We start from the raw sequence: 13,656 nt of genomic DNA, 5'->3' as shown, positions 1-13,656 counted from the left end.
AGCATCCCGCCGGACCAGCAGTAGGACTGGCGCCAAGAAGTGCCCCAGACGCCAGCGCAGCAGCAGCTCGTGGCCTCAGAGTACTAGAAACCGTGTTTTCCTCCGTCTATATTTAACTTCTTTCCCGCAGTGCTAGCATTTCATTTTAGTGTCTCTGTTGGGAGCTGCTGCTCCTTCTGCCCTTCAAATCCTCCCAGTCCCTCAAACACAATTCAGGTTTCACCCTTTCCTTAAAACTTGACCTCCTTCATCTGATTTCTCCAGTCCTTCCCTTATCTGAATTCTAATTTCTCTTGTAGCCTAAGGCCACTGAACACACGCTCTTGTATCCTGATTTATCCGTCTCTCCCACAAAATTATAGGCTCCTTAGGACAGAGCTGTGTCTCACAATCCTTGCAGGCCGCACTGCGCTGCGACAGGGTGGGCATTTAACAGACACGTGCTAATTCATTGGTTTAGTCCCACTGCATTTATCAGCCAAAAGCTCTCTGTGCAGATGTGTCCCTATGTGCACTAAAACAAATGAACAAAAAAAACAAAAACCCCTAAATCACCAAACCCAACTTACATGTATATAGCAATTTCTGGATTAGACGGTATTTTATTTTATTTAGTTTTTTAACAACCCTGAGGGTGGACAGAGCCTGTGTTTTTGTCCCTTTCCCGAAGGAGGAGGGCGAGGGCTTGAGAGGCTCTGCACGTGTGGAAGGTGACAGCTCCTCGCAGGGGGGCCACAGAGAGAGCCTGAGTCCTCGCAGGCTTGTCTTACTCCCACGCCCCAGTAGTTCCAGAAATATATAAGAAATACTGCCTAAAACTTCGCAATAATGCAAAAGGATGATTCCAGGTCCTTCCATTGTCATCCTGGACCCTCATCTCACAGCTCCCCCAACCCCGCCCACTTCAAGGATACTTTATTCTCTGCAACAGTACTTCTCAAACTCTATCAAACTGACCCTAACCCTAATCCTAACCTGCCACCAAGATTCAAGAAGTTCCCTCAAAACCTCTCCCCAGGATTAATCAACACCCTGGAAACTGGGTTCAATCCCCAGTACCTCCATTAGAAAAATAAATAAATAAACCTAATTACCTCACCTCCAGCCCCCCCCCGAAATACTGTATAAGTGAAGAAGCCCCTCAAGGCACAAAGCCCATAACAGAAGATTACAGGGTCAAGGCCTCGCTGTCCCTTGTACCTGCCCCGTCACACTCCCATTCTTCCAGGACGGAGGATGGTCTAGGACCCCTGAGCGGTAAGCCACAGTGTTATGCCCCGACACCCTGCTGTCCCCAGCCCCCGCGGGTCGCTGGCGCCCGCCCCCCCAGGAGCGACTCTGCTGTGACTGGCGTGCGCAGGCCACCGTCAGCTTTCCAGCTGACGGAGGTGTTGAGTCCATGCTTTTTGCCTTCAGTCACGAAGAAAAACAACCCGTTTAGACAGTCATGCCGCACGGTTTTATGAAGAGTCTTTATTTCTCACAAACCCTGCAGGCTGCTGTGGACACGACGTTCCCCGGGGGACCGGCTGGCCCGCCGTATGTGGGCGGTTTGCTGCTTCGCTGTCCCTCTAAAGCCTCCTGTGGGAAGACGGCAGCCACCTGCTAAAGCTCAGCCTCAGTCGCACACTCCTCTGTTCCGGCTGTGGGTTAGCGTCGCTCCCTGTCTGTCCGCAAAAGGCTGATGGCTTGAATTTTAGACCAGAAGAAACTAAAACTAATGGAAATACAATAATGGAAGATGTTGAAGATGTTTTATGAATTTCTAACTATCTCCAGTAACTTTCTCATATTTAAAATAAGAATGGCATGTTTGAAGGAAGCACTGTATATCGAATCAGCCTCCTGTGTTGAGCATTTACTGCGTGGAGCCGTAAGCTATGTGACAGTTTAATGGCCAAGGGTCCTGGAAGTAGTAACTGGTCGAATTTTTAAATATCAAATTGAGAGTGAAAAAAACTCAGTCATTTCCACATGAATGTTCTCCTATAACTGACTTATGAATAAATACAATCTTGCCTTAGAATATTTTAATTCTATCCAGTGAAGTTAAATGTAGAGGTTAATCACTAAACAGAACATAGCTATCCTTCTATGTTTCTATCACATTCTTTTCGGTTAAATTTCAAGCAGCTACAGTCATATAACGTAGTTTGGAAGCTATGTCAGTCTTCCTGTGGCTTATGCGTGCACATGCGCTCACACACACTATCTTCTGACAGCATCCACGTGCTTCTGTCCACATCTGCTTCTGAATCTAAGAAGTCATTCTCTTTGAAAGAAGAGCCTTATGTAAGCTTTTAAAACTTTATGAGCTGAGAAATTCAGCTCTGAATTACTTAAATTACATAAAATTGCCACAAATCCTAAGATGCAGAAAACTCAATTTTCCTATCTGTGTGTTGGTCAAGGCAACTATCCTTAAAGCCACTCAAATGTCTAAGCAAACCAGAACAGGACAGAACGGAAGGCTGTAAAAACGACTAAGGATGGACAACTCAGAGCTTCTGTTTGCCCTCAGATTTTTCTTACAAAACATTGCCTGGGAGATGTACACACACGCACATACATATCCGCACTCCTCGTGTGTGTGCTGGTTGAAAAACATCTTTTCTAAACATTATGACCCTGCGCTGACTTCACTCACCTATTCACCCAACAAATTTATTTCCTACTCTGTGCCAGGCATACATTTTGGGGAAATAAATACAGAAAGAAATGCTCTCTTCCCTAAAAGGGTTCATGATCTCTAAGAGACAAACATTGTAAAGCACTTATGAGCAATAAATAATTGTAGAAATGTAGTAATTGCTATAATGAAAGTGTGGATTAAGCGCTATGTGGATGCAGAAAAAGAAATGGCCGAGTTACCTGTGAGACACTGAAGGCTCCCCAAGTAGACAGCATTTCAGCTGGGTCTTAAAGGATGTGGAGTTTTTAGGCAGGTGACAGAAAGAACCCTGTTTGAGGAGCAGAGGTACCAAAAGATCACCCTGTGTTCCGGGCACTTGAATAAGGGCTCAACACGGCTGACAGCAGAATTCATACAAGGAGTGGGGAGAAACTCAACTGAACGGAGCTGCTGACCTGAAATAAACAGATGCCAGATCTTCCTCCAGCACAGACAGGTTTACACGGGATCAGCAGAAATGTGCAGTGCAGGGTTTGCAACCACAGCGAGCCACGTGCAAGTCCCTGAGCAGTAAGGGAAGCAGCAGCTTTTACAGAGAGGAAGAGGAAGCTGGGAGGGCTGCGGTAAACAGAGCCTGCGGCCTAGTCCTTGCCGGGAAAGAAGAGGCCTTTCTTCTCCTGCGGGGCTCCGCCGCCGTCGCAGGGCGTGCGGGCGCCCTGCTGGTCTCCCAACTCTACGTAACTGAGGTTTCTGTTTATTAATTTTTCATATTTCTCCCTTTTGATCAAGATCTTTCTCTGAAATCATCACTGAACAAGAGTCAGGTTTTCTAGTTTCAGCAGCATTTTGTCCGTCAGTGCCAGGAAGGACCTGGGCACAGTGTCCCACGTCAGAGGAAAATGGCACACGTTGAAAACCAATTGGGGTTACATTCGAGTAACAAGGAGGGCGCACTCTCAGGCACGTCTTGTCCAAGTCTGCATGTTGTTAAGGCCACAGGCGCTGCAGGTCACCTGCAGCACTATGGCATCGTCAAAGGTTTCGGTGTCAGACTTCCAACAGGCCTGGTCTGGATGTCTTGGGAATTCTGACCCAAAGTACAAGTATATAGAAAAATGTTCAATCAAACCCCCAAAGAAAAATCTTTCAAGCTGTATGAAATGACTAATGATCTCTATCAGAGCCCTGCTTTAATTGACTGTGATGTCAGTCTTTGTGTCATGACATTTTGATGTTGGTGGCTGCCATATGAGTTACTGTAAAACCAAACACAGGAAGTTAACAAATTTAAAAAGTATAACATTTACTTCACATGTTACAATAGTTACACTCAATGAATACATTTAAACTAAAACAAAAATCTTACAGGGAGACATAAAAGTAGAGCATATTTTGTGTCTAATAAAAATATTCTTTTCTTTTATTATCCTTTAAAGTTGTTTTTAATTATTACCCAAAAGATTCTTGAATAGTCCCCAGTCATATCTTACTGTTCCCAGAAGCAGCCTCTTTCAACTCCATTTGCTGTTTCTAAAGATATTAATTTCCCTCCTTCTGACTGAGTTTGTACTTACATCTCTCTCCATATCATGTTAAAATATTCTCCGTGGTCATCCAACAATGGAAGATAAAGATTTCATGGCTTATTTAACCATCTTCCCAAATTCTCTTTCCTTCAATGCAGTAAGAATTAAAATAGTATTAATGATTTACCTTATATGAAAATGTAAGTAGTTTTTCCTATGAGACATGTTGCATCCCATGATTACGTATCTTATTTCTTTCCTGTACAATTTTTGCTTTTCCTAGAGTTAAGAATTTAGCAATTTTCTATCATTTCTTCCTAGGCTCTCCAAAAGAATTACGCTAAAAAGAAAAACAAAACTAACTGATATTTCTAAATGGCTAAGTCCATCAGCATATCAGGTGGCCATTTCTATTTCAGCTCTCTCTGGGGTTACCCGCTCATTCTGCTCCAGCTGAAACAGGTTTCCTCCTCACCCTTCGGGACATCGGTCCTCTCAGGGCTTTGTCTGCTTCTCACTTCTGCTGTAGCTGCGTCTCTTTTTCATGACAGCCAGGAAAACTCCACTTTTAAGGACGTGTGATGAGATTAGGCTCACCCAGTCAATCCAGGATAATCTGTCTTGAGAACCTTAATTAAATCACACCTGCAGAGTCTGTTTTTCTGTGTAAGCGCGCGCGCGCACACACACACACACACACACACACACGGGTTCTGAGGATTAGTGAGTGGATATCTTTGGTGCCCATTAATCTGGCCGCCACCACAGCTACTTTTTCACAGCTTCCTATTTTTTTCATTTCTTTCTTTTAACGCAGTATCAGATCTGTGAATGGGCGCTTGTGTTAGTTTAACACAAATAAAATTTAATTCTTTCCTGGGCTTGTCACCTCCTTTCTGAGTTTTTCTAAATCTGACATATGTTGCTTTCCACATCTTAGGTCACTTTTAATGTCTGCTATAAACATGAAACAATAAAACAGCCAGTTGGTTTACCAGCAAAACAGGCTTATCCAGGATCAGCAAAGAACAGTTCTTTGGGACAGGCAACGGTGGTGAACCACAGGCAAACCCAGTAAAGCAAGGTCGAGAAGACTCTTCACAGAGAAGGGGAAGGTGGGAGGCTGTAATAAACAAAACGTCCCTTGGAGGAAACTAGGGGTTTCAAGCTGCAGTGGCTTTTCCCTGGCTGAGCTGTGACAGTCTCTCACTGGCTGAGCAGTTGCCAGGCAAGCAGAAAAATCTTTCTTCCTCCTGCTGGTAAGAGTAAGGTGTCAATTTCTGCTGGAGACGCAAGTATATCTCTTGCTGCTGACCTTGAGTGGAACGTGCACGAGAGCGCCCCCTGCTGGCCTCCCAATTCCGTTTTTATTATAAAGGTTTCCCTTTACTAATTTTCACACTAACTTACTTTAAAATACTAGATTACAGTTCTCATCTATTTTGAAGGCATGACTTTCTGGCAAGACTCATTCTTTGTGAGATTGTTTTTATCCTCTTTTTTTCTTACGACTTTGTATGAGATTTGACCTTAATCCTTTTCTGTTAGTCATCTTTGGGTAACACTAGTTTTCTTGAACGTTTAGAAGGGAAGACGTATTTAGGAAAGTTTTTAAATGTCATAGTTCTACTCTCTCTTCTGTTGTTGATTCACCTCAAATCTATTCAAAATCCAAAAGGTATTTGCCAGGAACTTGATAAGCTAATTCAACATTTTCATCTGAACAAGGTTCAAGAATAGCCAAGGCATTCCTGAAAAAGAATAAATTGAAAGATTGCCCTGTTTTACAGCAAAACAAATTATGCAGTTATAGTATCTCAGTGTGTTTTTACTATAGGTATAGACCACCATGCAAACAGAATAGAACGAAGAGCTCCAGAAAAACCCACGTGTGTGGGACTGTGATCTATGCTAGAGATGGCATCACAATATACGGGTAAAGAAGGGAATGTTCAATATAAGCATTATGCTGTGCACTGGAGACTGACACACTGTAACTGACTACACTTCAATAAAAAATAGAAGAGAGAAAAAAAGAAGGGAATATTCAGTATAAATAATGGTTATGCATGTGGAAAAATAAAACTTGATCCCCCACCACTGCATATATGCGATCAATCTCAGAGAGATTAAGGACTTAAATATGAAAAGCAAAACTTTAAAACTTTGAGAAGAACACATGGAATAATGTATTTCTAATCTTGGGTTATGCGAGGATTTTTTAAAAACAAAGCCTGTAAGGTCTAACCATGAAAACAATGGCAAATATGACTACATTAACATTTAAAATTTCTGACAACACAAAGAAGTTGAAGAGATAAGCAACAAACTGCTGCATACATTAATGAAGGATTAGTACGCATCATATATAAAGAGCTTCTAGAAATCAATAAACAAAAGTCAAACAACCTAATAGGAAAATGGGCCAGTGAGAATGTCACAGAAGAGAAAATGAATATGGCTAATAAACATATGGAAAGACATGCCATCTCCACAGTCATCAAGAAATGTAAATTTAAAACACAGCGAGAGGTCACTTTAAACCTGTTTGGCAATAATTAATGTGTTCTGAAAATATCAAGTATTACCAGGATAAGAATCATTGTCTTATATGTCAAGTAGAAAAGTAAATTTAAAAATATTCTATAGTAACTTTGCATGACCCGTGGCCTCACTGTAGGAAAATTCTTACACATGTTCACCAGGTGACACATGCTAAAGCATGTTTACAGTGAACGGACTTAGAAGGTGTCACCCCAAATATGCCACTTTGACACATGGATTATTTTGAGCTAAAGGCAACGGAGAACCAGCAGACACAGGAAAAGCTCTTGGTCTCCCCCTAACTGCCAAAAATATTTATTCCCCCTTTTATATAGAAAATTTTAATTTAGAAAGGGAAATTCCGTTAATGAAGGCATCTCAATCAGGAAGAGTGCTACCCCAGAGACAAACATCTTCACCTGAGGGACTCAGCTGCATAACAAGGTGACTGTTACTTACTACGCATTTCCTCTCACCATCCTCCTGGAAGTCCTAAATCCTCCTTCCTCAGCTCAGGATGGCATAGTCTCCATCATCTGACCACATTCTCAAGTCTCACATTTTAGGGAAATTTCTGTTCATATGTATGTAATCAAAATTGTGTTTTTCTTCTGTTGATCTCTTTTATGTCAGTTTAATTCTTAGATCAGCGCCTGTAAGGGCAGAAGGGAAACTTTTGCTCTCACACAACAGCCAAAGTGCTCATGAGAGTGAGATAAGAAAAACCACCCACAAGGATGGATAACTGTGCTGGGGCACATCCACCCGGTAACTGAGTAACATGCAGCCAGAGGACAGGTCGGGGATGAGCAGAAGTGCGGGAACAATGCTGTGTATTTATTAAAAAGCTTATGATTCTTGAAAAAAAATTGGCACACACTTCAAGGGTATAAATGCCACTTCATCCATGCAAAACTTTATTTCTTTCATAAGTAGTATCTGACTTCATGTAAGTAATTTACCATCTCTGACATCTATGGCCTCATTAGTAAAATGAGGAAAATAGTCATTTTGGTTTCTAAATAGTATTTTTCTCTAAAACAAAAAGCAAAACACAATAACAACAAAACCAAAACAAGGCTCCTTGGAGAATTGGCTGGGGTTTCTTTTAGTGGACACGTCCTGATCTGTGTCCTGGGTCTATTTTATTCTTGTGTATTTCTTGGATTCACCAATTAAATCAGACTAATTTTCTATTTTTTAATTTAATTTTTAATTTTTATTCATTATTGACGTGTACTTGATTTACAATGTTGTGTTAGTTTCTGGCGTACAGCGGTCATTCACTTATACAGATGCATGTGTTCTTTTCCATGTTCTTTTTCATTATAGGTTATTACAAACTATTGAATGTAGTTCCCTGTGTTGCACAGTAGGACCTTGTTGTTTATCTATTTTATATACAGTAGTTTGTATCTGCTAATCCCCAGCCTAATTTTCAACTTCACCCACATTTTAGAGAATAAATTCATATCCATTTTGGACTTATAATAGTACTGGCATCTAATGGTTTTAATTACTTTATCCTACCCTATTCTATTGGTCAAATTCTTAACTTCCATGTCAAAGGTATTTAACTAGTGGGTCAAAATAATGGATCAAGAGTAACAGCAATTCAAAGTAATTTTTTAAAAATCCCAGTTCTTTAAAAATGACTAGTACACAGCTTTCAAAACACAGAGAACATCCATTGCCAAAGTCTGAACGCGCCATGTACTGATACTGGCCCCACAGCTGCGGAGTTCGGTACCAACCAGTCACGCGGAGGCAGGCCCTCCGCAACAGGATCATTCAATCCATAAAGGCCAGGCACTGTCAGGCTGAACACAGAAAACCTCAGGGGAGCAGCGGAGTCGAAGAAAACCACTTCTATACTGTTCTCAGCATTGAAGACTCTCTTACTGAAAGGCACCAGCCAGGTGCAGAGTCCACGACTGGCTAGTGTTAGTTGCCCACTTTCTTTTATCTTTGAGCAGTTAATGAAAATTAGTGTAAAGAAGGGGGGGGGTCCCTGTGGGCTGTCCTGGCGTGCCGCCCCCTGGCGGCTTCAGGTGTATCTTTGGGAAGGCAGAATCACCTTTCCTGTCGCCTGTGTTCTATGTGACCTTCATCCAATCATTTTTTCCCATTTAATTATATTTGATTTAATTAGGTTAAACTATATACACATTGGGTGGAGAATTTCTACAAAAAATCGTGGGGATCAAATAGACTTGGATGGCCAATCTTTGCTGCTGTGTGACCGTGGGTAAGCTGCCTAACTTTTCTGAGCATTTTATCTGTAAAATAGAGTTTTTTTTTTAAACCAACTAACTCAGAGTATCAAGGAGAAAATGCAAGCAGGCTGTATACAGGAAAACAACGAATAACAGCACTGTGCTCGTGCTTTCCGTGTTTCCGACATTCAGTGCTACCCAGCACTCCCTCCGGCTACGCAGTCACCGGGGGCCTTTTGCCCCAGTTACAAACGGAAAACTGAGGCACAGAGACATTAGGGAACTTGCTACAGTCAGCACAACAGCAGAGGATGTGAACACATGCGACGTGGTTCAAAAGTCCATACTTTCAACCACTGCACAAAATCCGTTATCAATAAATCCTCGTCGAAATAATGAATTAAGTTATTTCAGTAATGTGTGGTGAATATTCCAGCAGGGGATGGCAGACTTCCTTCCCAGCACACTAGTGTCTTTCGCACAAGCTATGAAACATTTATGGGAACTCAAAGGTCACGGAGAACCTTATTCATCCTCCACTTGTCTAAACCATCCCGGCCCTTCCTGGCACAGGACGACTGACCTCGACAGAGAAAGCATTCGTAGTCCCGAGTGCAGGTGGAAACACTGTCTCCACAATTCAACATACATTTTCAATTTTTTAATGTTAAAGAAATAGGGACTTTCTATGCCAAGAATTTATTACCAGAATCTAGTTTGAGTTGGTTTCTATAACAAATTCACATCTCTCAGATCTTCTTCTCTGCACCCTCACTTCTGCAGCACAGGGCCAAGCTCCTCGTTTTCTTTTTGTTTGTTTTATGAGGAGGAGGTAATGGGTTTTTGTATTTATATTTGGAGGAGGTACTGGGGATTGAACCCAGGACCTCGTGCAGGCTAAGCATGCTCCCTACCACTTGAGCTGCACCCTCCCCATGAAGCCCCTCTTTTTTTTTTTTTTTAAAGCAACTTGTTTAAATTTTCAGGTGTAAATTAGAAATATACTGAATAAATATATGTTCACAGAAAAACTGGTGCATGAGTGCTCAGAGCAACATTCTTCATGGTGGTCTAAGCTAGGCGGCGACCCAGTGGCCGGCGCGCAGGCAAGTAACAGGCAAGTAAAGGGCGTCACTTTCACACAAGGCAATGTCACTTCCGTCCACTGTGATTGGAAATGAAGCGCAGGTTCAGGCCACCACAGGGATGAACCTTCAAAACATTACGCTAAGTGAAAAACGCCAGTCACGAAAGTCCACAAGTCATGCGATTCCATTGCAGAAATTGACCAGAGTAGGCTACATTCCGAGCCCTAAGGCAGACTAGTGGTTGTGCAGGGCTGTTGGGCAGGGCGGGGAGTGACTGCAAGTGGCTATGGGGTTTCCTTTAGGGAGGCCAAAAATATTCTAAAAATAAAATGTCCTGATGCTGCACAACTCTGCAAATGTCCTGAAATCACTGAATTGATCACATTAAATGGATGTGTGATAAGTGAATTATTCCCCAATAAAGCTGTGCAAAAAGGAATATATTAAACAACTCTCTTTTTTAGTTATTATTATTTTGGGGGGAGGTAACTAGGTTTATTTATTTATTTTTTAGAGGAGGTGCTGGGGATTGAACCCACGGCCTTGCGCATGCTGAGCATGTGCTTCACCACTTGAGCTACACCCTCCTTCCTAAAAGAGGGACACACTGAGTAACTCCCGTAAGGAGGGGAGTTAGTGCAAAAGCAGCAACCGAGCGCTGCTTCTCTCAAATAAAGCACAGGGGCTGAGTCAGCAACCATGAGAACAGGCTAAACGTGAGCCCCTCTCAGCGCATCTTTGTCCTCACTTCAAATGTTTTTTAACCTTTAATCCATCAATTTTGGTGAGCTGTGAAAATTAATAAATGAACAGCTCTTACCTCCCAAGTCGAACAATAACACAGTCCCCATTAATTCCTCCTAAATTTAAGGCTTTTTCGGGACATTCTCTCAATTTAATAGTATACTTCCTTCAATCATGAAAATGAACTTTAAGCAGCAGAATTAAAAGTCCCACGTCTACACACGTATAAATAGTGATATCTTTAGCTTTAATGTGCTCAAGGAAGTGAATGGTTTTGGACAGAGCTTCTGCTCTGTTGACTGTATGAGAGGAAAAACACATGCATTTCAGGCCAAATTCTCCTGTTGGATAAACTGTTCCCCGGGAGTCAGCGAGGAGTTACATTAGCTCTTTTGATGGAGCAGTAAGGGAAGTGATACCCAGTGACTTAGAAAGCGCTCTGACAAAGCTGCTACAAGAAAAGGAGACCGTCGTTCAGCTGAAAGAGGAGCTCCAGCTGCAGACCTAGGAAAGGCCAAGGGCAAGTATGCTGCGGCCTCTTCCTGCCCGCGCCCATCCCCCTCACCCTCGTCACTCACAGAGCCACGTCTATCCACGCGGGCTGCACTGCCCAGCCCTCTTCTCACTCACGTCACCCTCTATGTCTGGAACGACCTTCCTACTCTCATGACACTGATTTATTTAATTGTTCTTCTTAAGGACAATGTCAAAAACCAACTTCTTAAAGAATCCTTTCCTGATCTCAAGAAATAGGTGTGATTTCCAACAAATCATACTATTTTAAACAACAAAACTCTGTGAGCACGGTAGGTTAGTACTTCACAGCTGAGGAAACAGGCTTAGAAGTTTCAAGATGGCTTGAGAACTAACAACTGGTATCAATCCTCAGACTCAGGAAACCCAGTGAAGGCAAATGTGCTAGGAAATGTTTAACAGCTGGCTCTCTGTGTGTTTTTTTAAGCCCTAATTTATAGTGTTTGCCAATTTCCTTAGTGTTTCCTACCATGGATTTCAAGCTACCAATGTATTATGACGGGAACATTCACTAGGTTGAGAGATGGCTGTCATATTCTTCCTTCAGCACTTTTGTATCATTAAAAAAATAGGACCTCACAATTTAAAATTACCACTGCTCCCATTTCCCCAAACGCTAGAGAGACTGCACAAGTTGGTGCCCCCCTACACGTGTCCCCTCCCGCTTAGTCACAACCACATAGCCGTGGTACCATTCCGGGGTAAAAGCCACCCCACTTACCACCACGGTGGGTCCTCGTTGCCATCTGGATGGTGAGTGATCCCACTTCAGAACCCCATCGCTAGGTCACCTCACATGATCAAACCAGGGCCGACTGTCTTGGTGTGGGGGTACGACAAAGATTTGAGTGCAGTTTGCTTGGGAGAGGGTCCCCGGAAGCAGCAGCGGGGAGTGGGGAAAGGGACCAGACGGGACGGGAACTAGAAGGGTGGTGTTCTGTTTAACTGGAGCTCAAACCTGAGACCCCGGAAACTGGTGGAGAACACACTTTAGATGTGCCTCCTGCCCCCAGGGGTGAGGGTCCCCACCCAGTCACTGCTAGCGGTTGCAGGCACTTCAGGTCTCCCCCAAATGCAGGCAGCACAGGCTCTGGTGGTCAGAAAAAGACAAAGGGGGCAGGCAAGTCATCTCAGGGTCTAGCGGCTGGCGGCTGGCCCAGGTGCAGTGAGGTGTAGTGCAGGGCACATGGGCTCGGCCTGCAGACCTGCTGAACCCCTAATACTGTAAGTGCTCTTTTTCAATCAGCTATGACAGAGTTTGAAAAACGTAATTGTAACGACAGAGGAGAATGCAAATTCTCAACAGTAGAAAAATAAAACTAACAGCGCTGGGTGAGGGGGCAGGGCAGGTGAGAAAGAGTATAAATGTACTGATTTCCTTGTTTCCCATTCCAGAGAGCCAACAGGTAACATATAACTTTATCAATAATGATTAAGGTAAAGCCACAAAATCTTCCACCATTAGGACTAAAAGTAATGTAATTTTTAAAATTAGGAGTTGAAAAAGAAGATATGTTTTTATCCTTTGAGAAGATGCTGTTTATGATTGGTGGGTCAGGATGCACATTACCTAGCATTATAATAAAAAGAACCAGAAGAACGGAAAGCAAACTTAATAGTAGTTGGGTCTAGCTACGGCTCCAGGTGATGTCAGGGGAGTAGGGAGGATGCAGAGACTTCGACTTTTCTTTTAGTATATCTTCCTCTTTTGTTTGGATTTTAAACCGTTAGAATGAGTTACTTCCACAACAAACAAAACAAATGCAAATGAACCATAGTCTAATTTCAAAAAATAACTTTGAAATGCCCTTAAATAGAATACTATGCAGGAGTTAAAAAGAATGATGTGGGATCTATATGCACATACATCAAAGATGATCAGGACTTACTAAGCGAAGTTAGTAAATTAAAAGGCAGCAAATAAAGGATCCAAATTAGGGAAGTGGAAAAAGTAGGTATGTGCAGGTAACATATCTATGTAAGGCTGTCTGGAAAGGCATACCAACAGATGCCGCCAGCGGGGGAGGAGAGTTGGGCTGGCCAGGAAACCTCGACGTTTACTTTCCTACCTGACATACACCATTTGTGTATCAGATGATAACCTGCAGACCACCCGCATAGAGTCCCCTGGGCTATTCGAGAAAATGATTGCGAGAACCTGCTACAGACCCACTGAGCGAGAGTCCTGTGGAGTTCTGGAACCTACACTTTTTTCTCTAAGCTTCCTAGTAGCTTTGGAATCCCTCGCCTTCCCAACATGGTATTGCAAAACTATGCGAACACACAGTGTGTAAAGAACAGCACAACGGCACACTGAAAGTCCACACACCTTCCGCTGCACCCCAGGGTGGATGTGCTCTCTCGGCGAAAGT

At 42.8% G+C, this 13,656-nt stretch overlaps 1 long non-coding RNA gene across 2 annotated transcripts; it reads right to left on the bottom strand.

Moving 5' to 3' along the window:
* Positions 1-1,453: 1,453 nt before the first annotated feature.
* LOC135321572 (uncharacterized) lies at positions 1,454-3,278 on the bottom strand. Of its 2 annotated transcripts, XR_010381431.1 has the most exons (3): positions 3,088-3,278; positions 2,872-2,960; positions 1,454-1,717 (listed from the first exon to the last, which is right to left on the bottom strand). It is a non-coding gene; the product is annotated as an uncharacterized LOC135321572 (long non-coding RNA). The 2 variants fall into 2 exon arrangements; XR_010381430.1 differs by having other exon boundaries at positions 2,872-3,278.
* Between the last annotated feature and the right edge of the window lie 10,378 nt (positions 3,279-13,656).

Source organism: Camelus dromedarius, chromosome 6, assembly GCF_036321535.1.
Source record: "Camelus dromedarius isolate mCamDro1 chromosome 6, mCamDro1.pat, whole genome shotgun sequence".
Taxonomy (NCBI): Eukaryota; Metazoa; Chordata; class Mammalia; order Artiodactyla; family Camelidae; genus Camelus; species Camelus dromedarius.
Note: the sequence above shows the minus strand (reverse complement) of the source record. Positions and strands in the feature narration are given on the sequence as shown.